This window comes from Heloderma suspectum, chromosome 1 (assembly GCF_057233095.1).
Source record: "Heloderma suspectum isolate Gila_16-S chromosome 1, 16-S_ref, whole genome shotgun sequence".
Classification (NCBI taxonomy): domain Eukaryota; kingdom Metazoa; phylum Chordata; class Lepidosauria; order Squamata; family Helodermatidae; genus Heloderma; species Heloderma suspectum.
Genome location: NC_139458.1, coordinates 5,716,164 through 5,740,247, shown reverse-complemented (window position 1 = coordinate 5,740,247; position 24,084 = coordinate 5,716,164). Strand labels below are relative to the sequence as shown.

The 24,084-nt window shown below is 47.3% G+C and overlaps 1 long non-coding RNA gene across 3 annotated transcripts in view; it reads left to right on the top strand.

Moving 5' to 3' along the window:
• LOC146356821 (uncharacterized) overlaps positions 1–24,084 on the top strand; it is a 102,194-nt gene extending 78,110 nt beyond the window's left edge. For all 3 annotated transcript variants that reach the window (XR_014787687.1, XR_014787686.1, XR_014787680.1), the window contains one exon: positions 20,985–24,084. This is a non-coding gene — a long non-coding RNA (uncharacterized LOC146356821). The remainder of the gene's footprint in view (positions 1–20,984) is intronic.

Below are 24,084 nucleotides of genomic sequence, written 5' to 3'. Positions count from 1 at the left end.
AGTCAAGAAAAGGGTGGGAAAAGCAGTACTGGGGTACAATCTCAAAAACGATAGAATGATCTCAGTACGAATCCAAGGCAAACCATTCAACATCACAGTAATTCAGGTCTATGTCCCAACCACTGATGCTGAAGAAGCTGAGGTTGATTGGTTCTATGAAGACCTACAACACCTTCTAGAACTAACACCAAAAAAAGATGTCCTCTTCATGATAGGGGATTGGAATGCTAAAGTAGGAAGTCAAGAAATCACCGGGATAACAGGCAGGCATGGATTTGGTGTACAAAATGAAGCAGGACAAAAGCTAATAGAGTTTTGCCAAGAGAACACGCTGATCATAGTAGACACTCTTTTCCAACAGCACAAGAGACGACTCTACACATGGACATCACCAGATGGTCAATATCGAAATCAGATTGATTATGTCCTTTGCAGCCAAAGATGGAGAAGCTCTATACAGTCAGTAAAAACAAGACCTGGAGCTGACTGTGGCTCAGATCATGAGCTTCTTGTTGCAAAATTTCAGCTTAAATTGAAGAACGTAGGGAAAACCACTAAACCATTCAGGTATGACCTCAATCATATCCCTTATGAATATACAGTGGAGGTGAGGAATAGATTTCAGGGATTAGACCTGATAGACAGAGTGCCTGAGGAACTATGGACGGAGGCCCGTAACATTGTTCAGGAGGCAGCAATGAAATCCATCCCAAAGAAAAAGAAATGCAAGAAAGCCAAGTGGCTGTCTGATGAGGCTTTACAAGTAGCTGAAGAAAGAAAGGAAGCGAAAAGCAAGGGAGAAAGGGGAAGATATATCCAACTGAATGCAGAGTTCCAGAGAATAGCAAGGAGAGACAAGAAGGCCTTCTTAAATGAACAATGCAAAGAAATTGAGGAAAACAACAGAATGGGAAAGACTAGAGATCTCTTCAAGAAAATTGGAGATCTCAAGGGAACGTTTTGTGCAAAGACGGGCATGATAAAGGACAAAGAAGGCAGGGACCTAACAGAAGCAGATGAGATTAAGAAGAGGTGGCAAGAATACACAGAAGAACTATACAGGAAAGATCTGAATGTCCCTGATAGCCATGATAGTGCGGTCACTGAACTTGAGCCGGACATCCTCAAGATTGAAGTCAAGTGGGCCTTAGGAAGCATTAGTAACAACAAAGCTAGCGGAGATGACAGTATTCCAGCTGAGCTATTTAAAATCCTAAAAGATGATGCTGTTAAAGTGCTGCACTCAATATGCCAACAAATCTGGAACACTCAACAGTGGCCACAAGACTGGAAAAGGTCAGTTTACATTCCAATTCCAAAGAAGGGCAACGCCAAAGAGTGTTCAAACTACCGCACAATTGCGCTCATTTCACATGTCAGCAAGGTGATGGTCCAAATCCTACAAGCTAGGCTTCAGCAGTATGCGAACCAAGAACTACCGGAAGTACAAGCGGGGTTTCGAAGAGGCAGAGGTACTAGTGATCAAATCGCCAGTGTTCGCTGGATCATGGAGAAAGCAAGAGAATTCCAGAAAAACATCTATTTCTGCTTCATTGCCTATGCTAAAGCCTTTGATTGTGTGGATCACAACAAACTGTGGCAAATTCTTAAAGTGATGGGAGTACCAGACCACCTTACCTGTCTCCTGAGAAACCTGTACGAGGGTCAAGAAGCAACAGTAAGAACTGGACATGGAACAACCGAGTGGTTCAAAATTGGGAAAGGAATGCGATAAGGCTGCATATTGTCACCCTGTTTATTTAACTTATATGCAGAGTACATCATGAGAAACGCCGGGTTGAATGAATCACAGGTCAGAATTAAGATTGCCAGGAGAATTATCAACAACCTCAGATATGCAGACAATACCACCCTAATGGCAGAAAGCAAAGAGGATCTAAAGAGCCTCTTGTTGAGGGTGAAAGAGGAGAGTGCAAAAGCTGGTTTGAAACTCAACATTAAAAAAACTAAGATCATGGTATCTGGCCCCATCACTTCCTGGCATATGGAAGGGGAAGAAATGGAAGCAGTGACAGATTTTACTTTCTTGGGCTCCAAGATCACCACAGACGGTGACTGTAGCCATGAAATTAAAAGACGCTTGCTCCTGGGGAGGAAAGCTATGGCCAACCTAGACAGCATAGTAAGAAGCAGAGACATCACCTTGCCGACAAAGGCCCGTCTAATCAAAGCTATGGTTTTCCCAGTAGTAATGTATGGCTGTGAGAGCTGGACTATAAGGAAGGCTGAGCGCCGAAGAATTGATGCTTTCGACCTGTGGTGCTGGAGAAGACTCTTACGAGTCCCCTGGACTGCAAGGAGGTCAAAACAGTCCATCCTAAAGGAAATCAACCCTGAGTGCTCATTGGAAGGACAGATACTGAAGCTCAAATATTTTGGCCACCTAATGCGGAGAGAAAACTCCCTGGAAAAGACCCTGATGCTGGGAAAGACTGAAGGCAAAAGGAGAAGGGGACGACAGAGGATGAGATGGCTAGATAGCATCACCGATGCAATGAATATGAACTTGAGCACACTCCGGGAGAGAGCGCAGGACAGGAAGGCCTGGCATGCTATGGTCCATGGGGTCACGAAGAGTCGGACACGACTGAACGACTGAACAACAACATGGAAAAGATTTCAGAAGCTTTTTCTGGTTATATCCAGATTTTCATGAAATTGCTTTGGTCCATCAGGGGCACATGCAGCAAGAAAAGCAGAGTATACACTACCTAAAAACCCTGCTTTCATGGGTCAAACAGCACTTGAAGCTGCCATACTTTGGGGTTGGGTGGCAGGAGTCTAGTGAGTAGAACTGAACATCATCAACTGCATAGGTGCTGCTCAGCCAATGAGAGGGGCTTCTTCCCTGCTCCTTTCAATGCTCCCCTGCTCAGGGAAGTTTAATGGAAGAGATGAAGTACATCTGATAGTTTACCCCACATGTCTCCCTTTGCATCCACCAGGGGTGTGAAGCAGTAATATTCAAGCCCTGCTCCCCGCATCATTCATTCATTCATTCATTCATTCATTCATTTCTATACCACCCAATAGCCAAAGCTCTCTGGGCGGTTCACAATTAGTTACTATAGCGTGTTAATGCAACATTTCAGAATTGCACAGTTGCACAAAACTGTGAATCAGCAGTATTGAAGCCCTGCTCCTTGCCTGAGTTACTGCCTCAGTACAATTCAATTCTGACTATCACGCTAATGCGATATTGCACAATTGCATGATTACAGGACTGTGAAATAGCAATGTTATAGTGCAAAATAAAAATAAACAGGAAAGGCCAGCAGCCAAATAGCGCTACTGTGTAATAGTGCTAAATGGGAAGAGAAGCCTGTGTCCAACGTGGGTACTGCCAATGGGGGGTGGGAGGAAAGAATGGGGGAAAAAAAGGGATGGTTCCACCCCTTGACCAGGTCACAGCCAGGTCACAGACACACCCCTAGGCATGCCTAGTATGCAGGATTTAATTCGGGGGAACGGGGCACACTACAGCAGAACTGCATGGCAGCCACATTTAAGGAAAAAAGATGCACTAAAAAGACTGCAAAAATGCGCCTTTTTGAGCTGCACGGTTGCTGTGGAGTGGGAACAATGTCATTTATTACGAACAATCCGGATGTGTTCTTGCTCCACACTAAATCACCTGTGTAGATTGGGCCATTGATAATCTTCTCCTTCAGGAATTTGTCTAACCAATGCTATTTATTTTATAAATTGATACTCTCCCTTCCTTTAAAAAATATTGCTAGAAATATGCATGAGATGTTGAAATATGAGAAGGAGCAGACGAGGGAAGGCAGATGTGTGAAAAGCAAATTTAGACCCCTGAACATTCTCCTGCCCAAGCACCTCCTTACCTTACCTTACCTCCTGAGAGGGCCACCTCGATCTGCAGATGAGTTTCAGCAGTGACTGGCATTTTGCTCATCTGTGCCATGCGCCGGGGCACCAGAGTTCCTCCCGTCAGAGTGACAACCAGCCAGTCAAGTGTCTCATCTGAGATTCTGTCTGCGGCCAGCAAAGACTGAGCTAAAGTAGAACTTGACCCCGAGATGCTAATGAAGGAACTCTTCAGACCAAGATGGTAACTTATGCTAATTAGCACTGACTGCTTGTCGGGCATGGGGCTAACGGCTCCCCCTAAAAGGTCAGAGAGCTTGCCCTTCTCTCCCAATGGATTTAAATTAAATAACACTGCCATGGAGCTTGTCTCATCAGGAGAGGGAAGGTGACAGATTCTTCCTGGAAAAGGTTTCTCTCTCAATGAAATGGCTTTCTTATAGCCCCAAAGGTTAGCCTTTCAGACCTTTTGCCAAACCAATGTTTCCTTCCTCTTCCTCTTCCTCCTCCCCTACCACTGCCATTCAAAACTTCTTGTTCATCCTAAATATATTTGAGAGCTCTCCCATTTTTAGGAGAAAGAAAATGAAGGCCTCCATATGAATGGAGCAGCCTTCCCCAACCAGGCATGTTCTGGATGTGTTGGTCAGCAACTCCCAGAATCCCCCAGCCAGCAGAGCCAGCACATCTGCCAACACAGCATAGCCAACACATCGACACAGCCTTGCACATCTGCAAGGCTGGGGCAGGCTGAAATAGAGTGAGGTTCACAAGGAAGGAGGCACCCCTGTCTGTATTCTCTGCTGGATGGACAACTGGATGTGCACATCAGAGTTGCTGTAGAGCTACACGTGTGATTTTGGGGAGCATCCGGCTTCCATCAATCACAGGCACACTAAGTTGAGGAGAAGATAGGAAGCTGCCTTACAGCAGGTCAGACTACTTGTCCATGGTCTGCTCTGACTGAGAGCAGCTCTCTGGGGTCTTAGCAAGAAAGGAACCATCCCCGGTCAATGCTACCAAATTGCTTTTTAATTAGAGGTGTGGGCAGTTGGACCCGGGGCCTTCTGCTAGCAAAGCAGGTGCTGTACTACTGAGCCCGAGTCCCTCCAAGATCAACAGTCAGCACTGTCAGTGTTGACTCCGGAACACCAGTGGTTTGGTTTGATTTTAGGGTGGGTGGGAGGGAGCAGAGGAAATCCAGCCCTTTCCCCTCTCCTCGAAGAGTGATCGGTACCCTCTGAGGGATACACTGTAAGAGCCAGGTATTTGCCCCATTGTAGATTTCCTCTTCCTAAGCCAAGAGTTGTGCAGAACTTTTTGGGTGAACTGAAGTTAAGTTTGCATTTTGATGTGCTGCGCATGGTAAGTGCCCGCTCTGCAGCCACCCGAGGCATGCACCTGCGTGAGACTAATGAGCGCAGAGAGCTTAAACATGGCCCTCTGGGTGTCAAGGGGAGTTTTCCAGCTGACTTAAGTGCTTTGGACTCATTCTCTAGACAGCCGTAATGTCATTTCTCAGCACTTCTGGCTGTATGACAGAACAGCTTAGGCTGCAAATGGATGTCCGCATCACAAGGAACTGAAAAGCAGGGATTTCTGAAAAAACAAAACCCCAAACTAAACTATTGTTTCTTTCCTTTTACATAACTCTTCCCCAACCAGGTGCCCTCCAGACATGTTGGACTACAACTCCCATGCTTGCTGGGCATGATGGGAGTTATAGTCTGACACATCTGGAGGGCACCCAGTTGGGGAAGGCTATTTTACATCTGTCTGTCCATCCGTCCGTCCATCCACAATTATTTCTGGGCCACCTTTACAGGTGGAACCATCCACAGCAAATGTTTTCCACTGTGTGGCTCTGTAGCTGGCATCAGCTAATCCCAAATGCCAGTCTCACACATGCACCTGTCTTTATGTACACCTCACTGAAAACACAAACATTTTTAGTGACATGAAAAATTCCCTGAAGGACTGCCATTTTCAGATGTTCACTATGCCATGAGCTCATTGTAGGCACTACATTTTTATCTTCCCCGACCCCACTTCCTCCCAGGAGTTCTGAGTAGCTTACAGGCTGTCCCCCATTTTCATCTTGCAACAACCCTGTGGGGTAGAGTAGGCTGATAGCAGAATAACTGCTCCAAGGTCACCCAGTGAGCTTCAGGGCTAAGTGACCAAACTGGACAGGATGTTAAATGTGCCTTTGCACTTAATGGCCATGTCTCAGCAGCTTTCAATACCATCAACCATGGTACCTTCTGGGCCGCCTTGCCGGGATGGGATTTGGAGGCACTGTTTTACAGTGGCTCCATTTCTTCTTGGAGGGGCGGACCCAGAAGGTGGTGCTGGGGGACTCCGACTCCCTGGCCATTGGCTTGTGGAGTTCCTCGGGGTTCTGTTTTGTCCCCCGTGCTATTGAACATATACATGAAACCACTGGGAGAGGTTGTCCGGAGTTTTGGGGTTCAGTGTCACCAGTATGCTGATGACACCCAACTCTACTTTTCCTTTCCATCTAATTCCAAGGAAGCTATTGGGGTGCTGAACCAGTGTCTGTCGGCAGTAATGGACTGGCTGAAGGCAAACAAATTGAAGCTTAATCCAGACAAGACAGAGGTGCTCCTGGTCAGTCGAAAGGTAGATCAGGGAATAGGGATCCAGCTTGTGCTGGATGGGGTTAGGCTCTGCCTGAAGACACAGGTTTGCAGCGTGGGTGTACTTCTGGATTCATCCCTGAGCCTGGATGCCCAGGTTTCAGCGGTGGCCAGGAGTGCGTTTGCACAGCTAAAGCGAGTGCGCCAGCTGCGCCCATTCCTTGAGATGTCTGACTTGGCCACAGTGACACATGCCTTAGTTGCATCCCGTTTGGATTACTGTAAAACATGGGGCTGTCTCTGAAGAGTGTTCAGAAACTTCATCTGACTGGTTCAAAGAGCTGCTGCCAGACTGCTGACTGGGGCTGGCTAGAGGGAGCACACCACTCCCCTGCTAAACAGCTCCACTGGCTCCCAGTCTGTTTTCGGGCACAATTCAAAGTGCTGATCATGTCCTATAAAGCCCTATACAGCTTAGGTCCAGGTTATCTGAAAGACCGTATTCTCCCCTATGAGCCTGCTTGTGCCCTGAGATCTTCAGGGGAAGCCCTTCTCGCCGTCCCGCCACCATCACAGGCACACCTGGTGGGAACGCAGGAGAGGGCCTTCTCGGTGGCTGCCCCAAGGCTCTGGAACCCCCTTCCTAGGGAGGTGAGAGTGGCACCTTCCTTGATATGTTTTCACAGGCATGTAAAAACTTTTTTGTTCCAGCAGGCCTTTGGGGACAGCTAGTCTGGACCTGTGAAAATATGACAGATGGATACTATATTTCTTGTTGTCGTTTAATGTTTTGATGTTTTATACAATTTTAATATTATTGATGATTTAATTATATTTTTAACTTTTGTATATTTCTATTTATACATTTTAACTGTGCAAGTTTCTAATGTTGTAAAGCCGCCTTGAGTCCCAGTACTGGCGAAAAGGGGGGATATAGGAACAACAACAGTAATGTTTTGAAAAATGCAGTTAGTAGCCACTGGCATGTTGGTGCGAGCAGATAATTATCAGGGTCACACAGGCGGGGAGGGTGGGGGAGTTTAACCCTTCCTCTCCTACTATGGCCGTGACAAAAATTGGTCCTCTGAAGCTGCTGTTTGCATTGAGAAGAAATACCAAACTCCCCCCCCGCTTCAATCCTAATAATGATCAGTCCCCCCCCGGGGGGGGGATTGGCTAGGGTCTGGCAGCGGTGTCTGGGGAGAAGGAGGACAGCGGGTGCTCCTTCCATCTGTGGTCTGGGTGGAGCCCTTCTCTGACAATCCTGCTGAGGCCTGCAGTGGCAAAGGCTAGATAGACTTTTTAAATCTTAAATAGATTTGTCTATTTGAGGGAAAGTGTGGGCGGCATCACACTCTGCAGCATCCTGGTCATGTGAGCAGGAGCAATGGGGAAGACCTGTGTTTGGTTCACATTTTAATACAAACTTACCTCATGTCACACTTTCGAACCACCATGTGAATCGAAACTCAGGTATTCTTCAAAATGCGCACTTCTCCGAATTTTGCAACAGACTTCTCGTATCAAGAAATGTGTACAGAAATGTATACAAAAATGTGTATATTGGGGAAAAGTGCACACAAAATGCATATATTAGTGAAAATAGCATTGAGAATGCATGATATTAGGAGAACGTCTTGCAAAAATGTGCCTACTGGGCAAAAATGCATACAAAAATGTGTATATTAGGAGAAACATGCACAAAAATGCATATGAATTTTCAGGTGAACTTTAAAAAAAAAGTCTCGAACTCTGGGGTGAACTGAATCTAAGATTGGAAAAATGAGAAATGGAGGGAAACCAAAACTGTCACATTTGTCCACCCCTAGCAGGCACATGGATAGGTCCATAGGCTGCTATCACCCAAGTCAACCTCCCTTAGGAAGCTTCTGTGTCCTCACTGGGTGACTTTGGGCCAGTCACACACTCTCAGCCCAACCTACCTCACAGGGTTGTTGTTGTGAGGATAAAATGGAGAGGAGGAGGATAATGTAAGCTGCCTTGGGTGCCTTGCAAGAGGACAAAAGGCGGGGTATAAATGCAATAATAAAATAAATAAATCGCCCTTCATTCACCAGAGCTCTTCCTAAGGAGAATCAAAGGCTGGTGGGATTCGAAGTCAGATTCCAGATGAAAGGTTGAGGAGGGGATGTGTCTTTGAATCCTGTTCCACCCTTGTTTCATCTTGGGATATATATATGTGTACTTTCTTTCTTTTCTGTTTTTTCAAAAGGCCGGCAACCACCGGGGCAAACTAGAGGGTTTCTTAGGGAAAAAACTATTGATGAAGACAGAAATAAGTGGAAATACTTCAGGGAACAACAAAGTATCTTCTAAAAGGCTTGAGAAAGGAAAAGTAATGGATGGTTCCATTTGAGCCTAATGTTATTTCTGGATGTCTTTTATAATGTGTTATTTACTGCGTAGTTTAGGGCTGACAGAAAATAAACAGCATTTGCAACATAATGTCTTTAGAGCCGCCATGCCGTTGCTCATCCTGTTTGGCTGTCAAGATCCAACTCTGAGCAACATCCGTCAAAGTCTTCCGTGATGGAGTCTGTTCGTATAATTATCTCCTTCTCCCTTTTTAAAAAGCAACTTAAACGTAAGCAGCTCTTATGACTTTTTCATGGCTCACAATGAGGCCCATGCTATACTTCAAGATGTAGCGATGGCCACCAACTTATATGACTTTAAAAGGGGGTTGGACAAATTCAGGGAAAATAAAGCTATCAATGGCTAATAGCCAGAGCCAGTTACTGGGGAACATGGGCAGGAGGGTGTTGCTGTACTGATGTCCTGCTTGTGGGTTTCCCATGGGCAGTTGGTTGGCCAGTGTGTGACCAGGATGCTGGGCTACATGGGCCCTTGGTCTGATCCAGCATGGCACTTCTTATGTTCTTATCTTCATTTGCCAGTTTGGACCATTGGATTTTGGAGAAGGGAGGGATGCAATGAAATGAAAGGTATCTGTAAGATGTTTAAATTATGTGAGATCCCAGATCTTGGTCTTGTGGAATCCTTCAGGGAGACCTAATTCACACATTTATTTTTAGTGTGGTAAAGTCACCACAGGAGATGGCATCATCCATATTGGTGTGTGTGTGTGTAAGGATGCATTATGTCTCTGTGAACTCTGTATTCCACCATTTGTGGGGGTTTCTATCAGGATAATACTGTCCCCAAATGCAGTGCTTACATTTTCCCCATAGGAATGAATGGCAACCATTTGCTTATCTGGGAGAACGTATCCTGGGGATACCCATTGGCTAAACCTGTTGTTTGCTACTGGTGACAGTATGTGGTCTAAGTGGCATGTTTAACCCCCTCTTCACTTTGCCTCATTGAAATGAATGGGAGCCTTTGAGAACAAAGCTTGTTTCTATCTGCATATCCCCTTCATCTGCACAGCACCATCCTGGGTTCCAATTCTTGGTCATACTAGAGTGGCTTTCCCCAACCTGGTGCCCTCAAGATGTGTTGGAGTGCAACTCCCATAATTCCCAACCAGCATGGCTATAGGTGTGCATATCTGAGGGGAGATATGATGAGGGGAGATAGGATAGCACTCTTCAAGTACTTGAAAGGTTGTCACAGAGAGGAAGGCCAGGATCTCTTCTCCATCATCCCAGAATGCAGGACATGGAATCATGGGCTCAAGTTACAGGAAGCCAGATTCCGGCTGAACATCAGGAAAAACTTCCTGACTCTTAAAGCAGTGTGACAATGGAACCAGTTGCCTAGGGAAGTAGTGGGCCCTCCCACACTGGAGGCATTCAAGACGAGGCTGGACAGCCATCTGTCAGGGATGCTCTGACTTGGATTCCTGCATTGAGCAGGGGGTTGGACTTGATGGCCTTGTAGGCCCCTTCCAACCCTACTATTCTATGATTCTCTATCTCTATCTCTATGTGGAGGCTGATGGCTCCAAATTTGGTGGGGCTGTGAATCCATTCTGGGTTTTAGTTAGAACCAGCCAGAACTCTAAAGGAGCTATCCAAGGTGCTGAACCTGGAAATACTTACACATACTGTAAAATGGAGGTTGGCATATACATGCATGTGTATGCTCAGAGCTGAGACGCAACATTTCAGTGCTGACCTGGTTGGGGTAGAAGTATCCCCATGTAAACTCTTTCTAGAATGCTTCCCAAGGCATTAAACCTTCAGACCTACATGGAGATAGATTGGCAAAAGGAATAGGTGGGGGGCATGTTTCTTATTCCCATGACAAGTCCCCAATATATAGCTGGGCTACTGTGTTGGCTGTTTAAACACCCCTGCCCCCCAATAGAAGCTCAGTTGAATGCCCAGTCTTGTTATTACTATTAGGTCTTTCTTATTACAACACTTCTGGGATGGGACAGCAGTGAATGCATTCAACATGACTCTCAGTAGAATAGTCATTCTACAACAGAACCAAAGAATGGAGAATTATGTGATAACACTTCTTTGCTTGGGTTTATGCAAAGCCCAAATTGCAGAGATCCAGGCGCTGTTCTGAACCAGCTGGATTGATGGTTTTAATTCTGGATCAAATGAAGGATCTTTTCTGGGAAGTCTTCTTTCACCATCGTAAGAGAAGCTCTTCCATCAGATGGTTCTATTCAAGCAGGGTCTTGGCATCTCTTCTTCTGCTCTATAATTGCCGAGCACTGCATTCGTAATTCTTTCCTAGGTCTCTGCTCCCAATATGATTAGAGTGCTGCATTTATTTTCATTTCAGCCAGTAGCATCAATATTTATTAACAATTCATTTAAGCTCTTAATGCACTGAGCATTTTGAATGTTACAGCCACAATTTGTATTTATTACTTCAGCTGGGAAAAGCTGACTGCTTTTGCAAAATGAGTAGCAGAGGCCGGCAATGAAATTAGCAGGCCATTGTAGGGCTTCCTAGGTCAGAACCAGCGCCTTGAATTGTCCAGGAGAGAATAAGGAGCCAGTGCAAAAGATGGAACACCAGTGTCGTGTGTGATGGTCACAAGGCCCGTGTATGGTTTTTGAGCAACAGTTTTCCCCGGTCTAGTGCTAAAACGGTCTTATCCTCTGAAAAGAAACACCCAGTTTTTGGTCTTTCAAGCAAGTGCTTCTTATTTCTTCTCACCTCTTCTAATTGTTCTGTGTTTGCATTTTGCCTGGTTTATACCATGCTCAAAAAAATGTACTGACATTTTCAGCACAGAGTTGCCACCAAAACCTTGGCTCAAAGTGAAATTCAATGTCAGTGTTGCCATTCCTCATCAGTTGAAATATTTGTTGAATTTTGAGGGAAGCTAAAATAATTAGATCAGTCTCTCCCAACCTGGTGACCTCTAGATGTTTTGGATTTCAATTGCCATCAACTCCAGTCAGCATGGACAATGGCCAGTGAGGATAAGAGTTGTAGTTCGGAACATCTGGAGGGCACCAGGTTGGGGAAGCCTGGTTTAGATAAAACTGATGAAAATTCTTGGGGGCGGGCCACACTTCCCATACTGTCCAATTTTGCCTGAAGTTAACTTCATTTCAAACCTGGAAGGTCTTCCTCAGGCGATATTTTTGGAGGAATCTGAAGGGAAGCTAAAAGCATTGAATAAGTCTAGATAAATTCTTCAGGGCTGTTTTGCACATCCCCTAACCACAGCGAGAAAAAAGGGCACTGTATCATGGACTGACCACCTTCTCAGTATGTAGGGTTCATTCTTCTCAGGAAGGTCAAGCAGAGTCATGAAAAAAAGAATCTGCTCACCTTCTGTGTAGCCTACTGTCAGGGCCAGGACAGGGTGAGTGGGGGCTAGTGCATGTCCATGGGTGGCTATACCAGGACCACACCAGGCTTCCATGTCCTCTTGATCTGGCTGGACCAGTTACTTCATACCTGATGGTGCTTGCCAACCACAGCAACTGATGTTACACCTCTCCTTTGCTTTCTGTTCTGCTGCGTTCTGAAGGGGTTTGCTGGGGCTGAAGCATGCACGGTCTTGGGCCGCTTGCTAGGTTCATTTCCAGCCCCAGGCCACGACGCTCTTCCCAGCTCAAGTCTCAGATTGCCCCCCCCCCCCACAGTCTGCATCTCTCTCCAAGTATAACAGACGGCCCAGCTGTCATGACTTACCCCAGGCAGGATCTATTTACATTGTTCCTCTGGCAGGTCCAGGTGCCAACTCTGCCTCTCTGTCTATTCAATATCAGGGGTTTGTACACCTGCTTATCTTCCAGTGTGATCTATGCCAGCATTGGTCAGAGATGCACTGCTGCATTTGACATAGGACGAACAGGACAAACTCTATGCAAAGGAATAAATGGACACCAGTCTGACATCAGAAATGGGTTTAAAATAAAACAGCAGGGAGGGAACACTTCAGTCTCCCAGGATGCTCTGCCGGTGACCTTAAGGTAGCTATTCTCTTTAAGGACAGTGTGGTGTAGTGGTTAGTGTGTTGGACTGGGAGTCGGGAGATCCAGGTTTCTAGTCCCCACACAGCCATGGAAGCTCACTGGGTGACTTTGGGCCAAGCACAGACTCTCAGCCCAACCTACCTCACAGGGTTGTTGTTGTGAGGATAAAACGGAGAGGAGGAGGATTATGCATGCCACCTTGGTTCCTTGGAGGAAAAAAGGCGGGATATAAATGCAATCAAACAATCAATCAATCAATCAATCAATATCAACACAAAATTGTTCAAGTTTGGTTCATTCAGACAATCACCTCTTAATTCCTGTGGTTTGAACAAGCATACAGCATGTCTTCCCTGAGTGGGCCGCTTCCTCCTTGTGGTTGCCACCACTGCCCACTTGCTTCCCCTCTTGCTCTGGGCCAAAACGTGTACAGCTGCAAGAAGGAGGGAGCCAGGTGAGCAAGAACTCCAACTCTTTGCTCCTGTCGCTGCTCACTCACTCCGGAAGGGTGAACAGGCAGCAACAACATGGAGGAGCAGCAGCACAGGGGGCTCTCAAGATGGGCAGGGACCCCCTGCTGAGACACGGGCCCAAGGAAGTGCCCAGTGGTGCCACCCAGTGACACCAGCCCCGCTCCCTGGCGCTCCCTGGAAGACGAAGCGTATAGATATCACAGGCGTTGGACCAATACGATCCATTGTACCTTAAACCAGAGGTGGCCAACTTCTCTCTTCGTGGGGGCCCTCTGCTCCACCCCAAGGATCACTTAGCAGTATTTAGGGTGGCCGCTCGTGCATTTCCCAACACGAGGAAATGCATTGCCAAAGAGGACGAAAGTGGACCCTGATTTGCATAACATTTGCATGTGCTCGTTTATAAGTATAGTTGGAAATTAAGAAATAATGACTACCATTTAAATAGAAATGCAGCACTTCTCGCCATAGCGGGGCAGCCTGTGACCAGGTCAGCTGTGTGGCAGCTGATCAGTCTGCTGCCCAGGTGCTGCTAAGCATTGACAGACAACTTAGGAACAGAATAGGAGCCCCGCTGGATGAGACCAACGGCCCCTGGAGTCCAGCCTTCTGGTCCCACTGTGGCCAACCAGGTGCCCCAATGGGAAGCCCACAAGCAGGACAAGAGTGCAATAGCACCCTCCCACCCATGTTCCCCAGAAACTGGTGTACATAGGCGTACTGGAGGTAACATATAACCATCAGGTCTAGTAGCCATGGATAGCCTTCTCCTCCATGGATTTGTCTAACTGCCTTTTAAAGCCATCTAAGTTGGTGGCCATCACTACATCTTGTGGAAGTGAATTCCCTAGCTTAACTGCACGCTGTGTGAAGGGCTTCGGTTCATCCTAACTCTCCCACTATGCAGCTTCAATTGATGAACCCGGGTTCTAGTATTATGAGAGTGGGAGAAAAACTTTGCCCTGTCCACTGTCTCCACAGCATGCATCATTTTGTACACCTCTAGCATGTCTCGCCTCACTCGTCTTTAGTGCCCCACCTGGTAAACAGCCCCAGCGGTTGCCACCTTTCCTCATGGGGAGGTGCTCCAGCCCCTTGATCATGTTGCTTGCCTTTTCTGCACCGTTTCCAAGGCCAAGGCCAGCCCCACCTCCCCTTCTCGTGGCCCTTTGCCTTGAACAAGGCAGCAGCCCTCCAGACAGGCGACTGTCCTCTGACAGCCCTTCAGGCTGCCCTTTATCAAGTAGGACACGCGGCCATCCCAGCAGCAACGGCTTGATGGTTCGGCCACAAGCACTCGGGCAGTATGCAGGGAGGGGGGCAGTGCTACGGTGCAAACGAGATTCCTCAGAGATCTCCCTGCCTCCAAGGTGAGGGCGAGGGAAAGGCCAAGGGTGAGCGCAGCGGGTCCAGTTGGAAGCCTCTGCTTCCAGATGCTCCCGGTACCCTGATGCAGTGGCTCCCAAAGGCTCCATTTGCTCCTCACCTTTCCCAGTGGTGCATGAGAATGTGTGGGGGTCTGTGTTGGGGGATGCATGTTAACATGGCTCTGCCCAGTTTGGGCTGTTGCCCTGCACGGTGTAGTTCCCCCCCCCCCCCGAATCCTCACCCAGGGCCAATTCACAGGGTTCCTCAGCCTGGCCTTGCAGCAATAAACTGTTTAGGCTAACTTTGGGCCTGGTGGGGGACCTTCATTTTCTCTGCTCATTTCTAAATGGAATTTGCATGAGAGAGAGAGGAAAGAGACAAAGAACCAGCAGGGCAGGAGGGGGCTCCTCTTAGCATGTTATAAATCTGAATTCATGTTAAAGAATCAACTGAGCCAATTCATGCTGGATGCCAAAACCAAGAAGCTGAATGCAATATTTTCTTCATTTTTTTCTGGTGGGCATCAGTTGCAGAAGGAGAATGGTTTGGGCTATTGTTTAGCATCTTTCTCCAAACATGGTGTCCACTTACGAATTGCCCTCAAAGGAGGACACACATCACCACAAAAGAGGACAAAAGAGGACACTGATATGCATATAATGTGTACATGCTAGTTTATAAGTATAGGTGCAAATTTAGAATTAATTATTATAATTTGTACAGAAATACAGTAAATCTCACCATAGGGTGGAAGACTGTGACCAGGTGGGCAGTGGGCTCACTGTGACCAGGTGGCCAGTGCTGCCAGGTGCTGCTCACTGTGGATGGACCACAGTTCTTGTGGCTCTTTACCTTTAAAACAGATTTGGACTGGGCAGCCCTTCTGAGAGAGGGTGCCTTCAAATTGTGTGCTGTTCACTGTACAAGAGGACACATGGCCACCCTCCCTCCAAAGTGAAAGTTCATTAAGTAGTATGTCCAACTCCTTTCCCCATTTTTAAGCCATGCTATCAGTGACACTTATTCTAGGTTGAGGTGATCAGTGAGTTGCAAAGAGAATATTTGCAAGCACCAGGTTCCATGCTGCAGACAAGCGGCCTTAAATATTTCTGACGGTGTTTCATTCCAGTGAATTAGTGGGACTGCAGATAGGATCTGAGCCATGTTTTACTGGGATAAAGGTCCCCTATTTTCTGCTTTAAGAGTTCTTTTGCCCGACCAATATCTTTCGACTGTGAAAGGGAAGGTCATTGGCTATCCTTTACATGCATAAAATATAGTGTGGGCAAAATGACAACCAGAGAGGATGAAACTCACATCCTTTGCTGTGGCTGGTGTAACTATTGAGAGTGATGTGAGGCTTCTTCCCCTGTAAGTGCAGCTTGCTCATAAATCACGCCTTCCTTGTCAGCTTGGCTTTCTGCGTTCCAAAGTGAGCTGTCCTACATGTGCTGCTGGGAGGGATGGCATCCTCCTGCCCCAGGGAATCAATTTATACCAGACGTCCCTAATCTGGTGCCCTCCAGGTCATACTGGCTGGGGCTGGTGAGAGCTGTCATCCAAAATATCTCAAAGGGCAGCAGGTTGGAGAAGGCTAATTTTGACAAGAGCTTTTAAATGGCTTGAAAGACCCACCTCATCTTCCTCTGCTGTACCCACTACACCTGTTTCTTTTGAGTTCTACCCTTAGAGGCAGCCTACAAATAATTTGAAATAAAATTAAAATAAAGTTTGTCAAACTGGTGGTTCTGACTATAGAGGTTCTGCAGGTTTTTGAACAATACAAAAGCCTGCCAAATCTGTTTATGAGCAGTAAACATGGGATGAGAACGTATGAGGAGTAATCCCTTAAAAAAACCCTTTTTGAAACACAAGTAAACAATAAAAGCTGTGCTGGATCAGGCCAAATGTCTGTCTAGTCCAGCTTCCTGTCTCCCGCGGGAGTCAACCAGACGTCCCCATGGGAAGCCCAGAAACAAAACCTGAGCTCAGTACAACCTGCTGCTCATGTTTCCCTGAGGCACACCGCCCCTAACAGTGGAGGTATGATATAGCCGTCATGGCAAGTGGGCAATGATAGCTCTGTCCTCCATGCATTTGTCTAATCCCCCTTCAAAGATATTGCAGGTGATGGCCATCACTACATCTTGTGGTAGCACATTCCACGGTTTAATTGTTGTTATTCAGTTGTTAAGTTGTGTCCGACTCTTCGTGACCCATGGACCATAGCAAGCCAGGCCTTCCTGTCCTCCGCTCTCTCCCGGAGTGTGCTCAAATTCATCTTCATTGCATCGGTGATGCTATCTAGCCATCTCATCCTCTGCCGTCCCCTTCTCCTTTTGCCTTCAATCTTTCCCAGCATCAGGGTCTTTTCCAGGGAGTTTTCTCTTCGCATTAGGTGGCCAAAATACTTGAGCTTCAGTTTCAGTATCCGTCCTTCCAATGAGCACTCAGGGTTGATTTCCTTTAGGATGGACTGATTTGACCTCCTTGTAGTCCAGGGGACTCGTAAGAGTCTTCTCCAGCACCACAGTTCGAAAGCATCGATTCTTCGGCACTCAGCTTTCCTTATAGTCCAGCTCTCACAGCCATACGTTACTACTGGGAAAAGCATAGCTTTGATTAGACGGACCTTTGTCGGCAAGGTGGTGTCTCTGCTTCTTACTATGCTGTCTAGGTTTGCCATAGCTTTCCTCCCAAGGAGCAAGCGTCTTTTAATTTCATGGCTACAGTCACCGTCTGCGGTGATCTTGGAGCCCAAAAAAATAAAATCTGTCACCATTCTATTGTTTTCCTCGATTTCTTTGCATTGTTCATTTAAGAAGGCCTTCTTGTCTCTCCTTGCTATTCTCTGGAACTCTGCATTCAGTTGGATATATCTTCCCCTTTCTCCCTTGCTTTTTGCTTCCCTTCTTTCCTCAGCTACTTGTAAAGCCTCCTCAGACAGCCACTTTGCTTTCTTGCATTTCTTTTCCTTTGGGATGGATTGAGTTGCTGCCTCCTGAACAATGTTATGGACCTCCGTCCATAGTTCCTCAGGCACTCTGTCTACCAGGTCTAATCCCTGAAATCTATTCCTCACCTCCACTGTATATTCATAAGGGATATGATTGAGGTCATACCTGAATGGTTTAGTGGTTTTCCCTACGTTATTCAATTTAAGCCGAACTTTTGCAAGAAGCAGCTCATGATCTGAGCCACAGTCAGCTCCAGGTCTTGTTTTTACTGACTGTATAGAGCTTCTCCATCTTTGGCTGCAAAGGACATAATCAATCTGATTTCGATATTGACTATCTGGTGATGTCCATGTGTAGAGTCGCCTCCTGTGCTGTTGGAAAAGCGTGTTTGCTATGATCAGCGTGTTGTCTTGGCAAAACTCTATTAGCCTTTGTCCTGCTTCATTTTGTACACCAAGGCCATGCTTGCCTGTTATCCTGGTGATTTCTTGACTTCCTACTTTGGCATTCCAATCCCCTATGATGAAAAATACATCTTTTTTTGGTGTTAGTTCTAGAAGGTGTTGTAGGTCTTCATAGAACCGATCAACCTCAGCTTCTTCGGCCTCAGTGGTTGGGGCATAGACTTGAATTACTGTGATGTTGAATGGTTTGCCTTGGATTCGTACTGAGATCATTCTATCATTTTTGAGATTGTACCCTAGTACTGCTTTTCCCACCCTTTTGTTGACTATGAGTGCTACTCCATTTCTTCTAAGGGATTCTTGCCCACAGTAGTAGATATGATGGTCACCTGAATTAAATTCGCCCATGCTTGTCCATTTTAGTTCACTGATTCCCAAGATGTCGATGTTCAATCTTGCCATCTCATGTTTGACCTCCTCCAGCTTACCTTGATTCATTGATCTGACATTCCAGGTTCCTAAACAATATTGTTCTTTACAGCATCGGATTTTCTTTTCACCATCACACACATCCACAACTGAGTGTCCTTTCGGCTTTGGCCCAGCCGCTTCACTCTTTCTGGCGCTACTTGGAAATACCGTCTGCTCTTCCCCAGTAGTATATTGGACACCTTCCGACCTGAGGGGCTCATCTTCCGGCGTCATCTCTTTTAGCCTTGTGATACGTTCCATGGGGTTTTCTTGGCAAGAATACTGGAGTGGGTTGCCATTTCCTTCTCCAGTGGACCACATTTTGTCCGAACTCTCTGCCATGACCTGTTCGTCTTGGGTGGCCCTGCACGGCATAGCTTATGGCTTCACTGAGTTACGCAAGACCCTTCGCCACAACAAGGCAGTGATCCATGAAGGGGATGGTTTAATTATGCACTCTTAAACTCAAAAAGTGCTTCCACTATCCAAACCACTGAGTATCTGAGTTGGACCCCCTGAAAGCAGACTCCCCCATCTCCTCTTACATTCTTGAAAGCTGAGGAAAAGAGGTAGACCTCTGTGTTGAGTACTGAACCTTGACCCTCTACTGGGGCTTTGCCAGCAGCTGGCTCTGTTCCTGCCCTGACTCCCAGTAGCCATACGTGCCTCCCACAGACGATGGGACACCCCTTTGCAAGGGGCATTCCATGAGCCAGCCTCCATCCCTGGGGTGGCTGTGTTGCCTCTCAGAAGTCATCAACCATAGGGCAAATGGCCGCTGGTGGAAAGAGGCTCGATAGATGGGTGTCTGGGTGGACACTGAGCCCATAGAATCCCAGAGTAGTTCTGATTCTGAGGAAGAGCATTCGCTCCTGGGAGAGGAGCGCGCTCCTCTTTCCCAGGACCAACAGCTGATGGAGATTCCTCCCACCAGCATTCCTAGTTTAGTTAGCAGTCCAGGGAGTGACCAAGCACAGATAGCAGACTTGGTGGATGCACGACGCAGACGCAGAGAGCGGCGCCAGATGGAGGGCGCGGAAGGGAGGCGTAGTGCCAGGTTGGCGCGCAAACAACAGCTGCGCCCAGAGGACCCAAGGGAAAAGGGGAGGGACTCTCCCTAGTCCTTAAGTTCAGGGGTCTGCCAGTAATTCCCTTTCAAACGGGGACCAACTGTTCCAACGTAGGGCATAGGTACTGTGCTGCTCAGATCTAGTTGCAATCGGTATAGTTGTTAAGTTGTAAAAGAGGAATAAAGCTTTGAAAGGAATTCCTTTGTCTGTGTCTGGACTTGGCTACTGGATTAGACTGAGAGAGGCCTCCAAGGAGCCCTTGACAGCGGGCTGGGAAAAGCATGGAGCTTTTCCAAAATAAAGCACCTTTCCCTTTGCAGGGTGGGGCGAGTTCTGGAGGAGGAGAGAAGGGGCAGCCGCAGCCACAATGGCAGGTGTGGGAACAGCAGTGATGCCTGCAATGCCAGCCGAGGTGGTGAGAAGAACGTGGGGGGTGGGAGACAGGTGGTTGATCTGCCTGCCTACCACAGCTGAGAGCTCTGGCAGCCCTCCCCAGTAACATGGAGCCAGGAATCCCAGTGTGAGCCTCCCAGAGACATCATATCAAGTTGTTGCTCACCTCACGTTCTTTAGAACCACAACCTCGGGGGTCTCTGTGCCAGAGCTGACCCCAGGACCTTTGCTGAACCCCTTTGTTTCCCCCTGGATTCAAGTCCTTCCTTGCAGAGGTCCAGGGCTTAACAAAAGCCAGGGCTCACCCTGCCGGGTGGGACTCCATAGAGCTATGTCCAGCAGAGCAGGTCCAGACTGCTCTCGCCAAGACACATTTCTGCCTGTGAGGTGCAAGCCAAGCTCTGGCACGTGTAACCCCACAGCACGGCTGGGAGGATCACACAGGCTTGTAGTAGAGTTTTTCCTAGGGCAAAGGGAGGGAGGGGGGGAGGGGGGGAGGGGGGGATCTGGAGGCTCATGTCTACGCAAGGGGACGTCGCAAAGACACAGTTAATGCACTGTGCTTAGAATGCAACGCTATCTCACTGGAGAAAGTTCCACAGCAAGCGTTTCACTACATCAGTGCTGCTTTATGATGAATAGCAGAATTATGTAAATGCGGGATGTCACCCTTGGCCTAATTTTATGCGGCCCCAACAGATGGGCTGGGAGAGAGGGATGTAGTGGCAGTGCGGGAGCGCGGGAGCACCATATAATCCTGCAGGGTCGCAAACCCCACCCACTTTTGACTCTGCCCACTGCTGGCTCTGGCCCCCCCATCACTGGCATGTGTCCCCTGATGGTTCCCCTGAGGGGATGTGGCCCTCAGCAGGAAAAGGTTCCCCATCCCTGCCCTAAATAATTGATTAGTGACTCGCGTACGGTGATCCGAATCAGCTTCTGGCTCAATCAGAACTCTGCAGGCGATACGGAGGAGAGTGCTTGAGTCTCTCTCATTTGTATTTTCTATTTTTTAGGTCATGAAATGAAATGAAGAGCTGGAAAAGAATGGACGCTGTACCAAGTGATCAACGCAGGGCTCCTTTCCTTGTTCACAGTTGTCTGGCTGTGCTTTAAAACTCACGGGCATTTCATTTGTTGGGTAATGGAGAAGACTGTTTTCCAGGCTTAATGTACATCTCGAGGTGTCACAAAGAAAAATGGCCTGGGAGATTCGCACGGTGCATAATGATGCTCCCATTTTAATGTTCCATAACTACATAAAAGAGAAGCCTGGGAAAGATATTTAAGATGTAACGTTACGGACAGCCTCATTTAATTCATCTCTCTCCATCTCTGTGCCTTAGATTGCGTTGTGGCCACCAATTCTTGAACAATGATGAGATTTGTAGGGGGGAGGGTGGGCTTGGAGCGATGGATCTCTGGTGGAAAATGCTGCTGCAGAAATACAAAATAATATTTTCATAATTATGGTGCCTCGGGAGCCTCTGACAGCTGCTGTTTTATCTTTGTCTTGTCTGTTATGGAGTGGAATGAAAAAGCTTTTGCTGGCGTTGGGTGAAGCCATGGCCATTACCTTACTGCTGTAAGGTTGGTTCTGCTGCATAATTTATTTATTTTTGAGGAACAAGGTGTGATGAAGTGGAGACACACACAACCCCCCCCCCCATCTAACGAGCTGTTGTGTTCAGACAGAAGTAGTTTCTTTCCCCCAGATTTGTTCATGGTTTCTCCACAGGTATGTAGAATGGGTACCCTGGTGGGATGTCATTTGATGGAAGTGACTCATTATTGTGTCTTCTAAACAGAACTGGCCAGGGGCAAGTGATGTGTGGAGGGACCCAGAGGTTATGCGCAGATGGACACTCTTAGTAGAACATGTCAGTCACTAAGTGCAAAGAGGACACAGAACCTGAAACTCACCTTTGGGGACTTCTGTGGTTTAGTTTCATATGATGGTCAGATTTCTTAGGGGTAGGCAGATTGTGAGGTCAGTGGTAAAAATGGCCACAGCAAAACAAAACTACATTTTCAGAATCATGATACCCAAGGAAAGTTAGACAAAGTTGAAGGGGCTGTTCCAAGAAGGGTCAAAAACTTCCACCATAGTGGAAGCCGCATGAAGAGGCTTAGTATGATGACTTCTGGGAGTCCAACCAACTATCTTCTAAAAAGGGTCTGAATAATCACCTTGTTACCCTATGAGCCATGTTCACATCACACTTCAGTCCCATCACAGGTTCATCCATATCCCTCTAGTTCAGGGGGGTACAACCTTTTGGGGTTGGGGGCTGCATTGGCCCCCACAGAAAGCTTTGGAGGGCATACAAGTGGGCAGGGACACAACGCACACCCATTCACACATTCTCAAACACACAACACATATACACACCCCAAAGACTCACTCACACACCCAATCTGTCTCTCACTCACTTTCACACACACACAGTTGCTGAGGGGTTGGTGGATGGGAGAGACCTCACCCTCACTGATCAGGGGGGTGATCCTCTTGGGAAACAGGGACAGCGGGGACAGCCTTCTGCACATAACCTGTTCCTCTGCAGAACTGGGCTCCTGAGAGCTCACCAAACCGCAGACTCTCCTGTGTGGTGGCGGCAGTGTTAGCAGCAGCAGTGGAGGGAGTAGGGGAGAAATGCACCCGCAGCAGCCCACACAGTTGGCCTCTCTGAGGGCCACAACGAAGGCATCATCCTGGTTTTATCTTGCGTGCAAACCCATATCATCTCTCTTATTCAGTGGGACCATCAGAAGGATAATTGCTTCTACCCCACACACTACACTTAAGGGAAATACTATTCTATTGTTAATGTTTTTTTTCTTGCTGCAAGAGGCCAGGTTGTTTATGGCAGGAAATTCTATGTAAGCGCGATAGCTTGCATTTACATTCCAGGTCTGAGCATGTCAATGCCAACCTGAATTACATTCCAGATCACCTCAGGCCTAAGCCATGTATATTTGACTCATTATTACTGGATTCCCCCCCCCCCCCATTACAGACCACTGAACAAGAACCCAGGGAATATGGTTGAAACAGCAGCTTGCTCTACTTGGATGTAGCAGCAAAGAGCAGATGCTGGCAAGGGCCATAAACAGCAACACGTTTCAGATGTTAAGAAAAGTGGACACATCCTATACAGGTGATTCTAACTGAACAAATAAGCATACATTGGCTTATCATGAATAACTTGTTTTGAGTTTGCTGGTCATGGGCAGAAGTAAAGGATGCATAGTTCACCCCTGAGCAATCCTGTCTTTGTGGCCTATGTTTCTGTGCTACTCAGATACCCTCATTCTGTTCATCTCAATCTCATTCTGATGTACCATGTGACACTTGTGTATTGCCCACAAGCAGCTTCTTCTGGTTTACATGGCAGAGGCAGCTGCTGGCCAGGCGATGACGGAGGAGAGCAAAAGAGTTAAGGGAAGTCACTAAGGGAAGGGTTAGGAGGAAAGAGAAGCCCTTTCCAGGTGCTCTGCCAGAACAGGGTGTACAGACACATGAGCAGGGGCAAAGCACCATGCACGCTGACCCCACGTCCCACATCCCCATACACACCAGCCCCGTCCCTCGGTCTCTGACTATACCACATGGACTGGCAAGGTCTGAAGCCGGCTTCTACTTGCCTTGGCTGGCCTGGCCACTCGGGAATCACCAAAAAAGAGGAGCAAGGAGGACATAGTTTTACATAAAATTAGTCTGTGCAAAGTTAGCAATAATTATTATAATTTAAATAGAAATACTGTACATCTCATCTCAGTGTGGAAGATGGTGACCTGTGTGCCTTGCTCAGTCTGCTGTCCAGGTGTTGTTGATGGGCACTCTCCTCAAGGCCCTTTTGCTCTTCCTTCCGATGGTTCTTGATCTTTCAACTGGACTTGGACTAGACAGCCCTTTGAAAATAGAGGGCTGCCCTCTGGCAGCCCTTCAAATAGAGGACTGTCCTGTGTAAAAGAGGACACACGGCCACCTTAGCTTTTGCTTGAATGGGAGTAGAGCTCTCTGCAAGATCGCTGTCCCTGACAGAGCAGCAGAACTGCTCAACACTGCGAGAGTGGGTGCTGAGGGGCTGGGGCTGGCATGCGCAGAGATGTAGG